Source organism: Brassica oleracea, chromosome C6 (genome assembly GCF_000695525.1).
Source record: "Brassica oleracea var. oleracea cultivar TO1000 chromosome C6, BOL, whole genome shotgun sequence".
NCBI lineage: Eukaryota > Viridiplantae > Streptophyta > Magnoliopsida > Brassicales > Brassicaceae > Brassica > Brassica oleracea.
In genome coordinates, this window is record NC_027753.1 from 2,800,533 (window position 1) to 2,801,124 (window position 592).

The window sequence follows — 592 nt, forward strand, 5'->3', positions numbered from 1 at the left end:
TCTTCATGTTATACTCACCAATCCAGCATTGATATTTATAACTCAGTATGTTTTTAAAAAAGCTTAGTTTTAATTAATAAACAAATTTAATAAATTAAATTTATCACCTATAATGTTCTGTAAACTATATTTGAAAATTTTCTAAAATTATATTTTAAGCATAATATTACTATTATTTAATTTAAGTTATTTTAAACATAATATATGCTAAACCAACTTAAATTATATTTACAATAGGACCATCCTAACCGGTTAATAAACCAAAAACAATACTAAATACCTGATTCGGCGAGGAAAGAAGTGTTTCGGGATAAACGCTTGAATGGTTATTAACTGTAATGGTTTGATCCTGAAAGAATTAATATGAATATTAACAATAAAATTATGGATTAGGTTAATTTAAATTTGTGAGAATACATTTGAGTCTATGAAAAGCAATTCAATTCCCATGAATAAGTTTGGCTTTTGGAAGTTGTGGGTTTCCCAACAATGAATCCACCTAACAAAAAGTTCGTTGTTATAAAAAATCTCCTTCAAGGCCATTAAAGGTTTTTGGGAGGGCAAGAGTTGATGGTGGAACCATTTTCTTGCT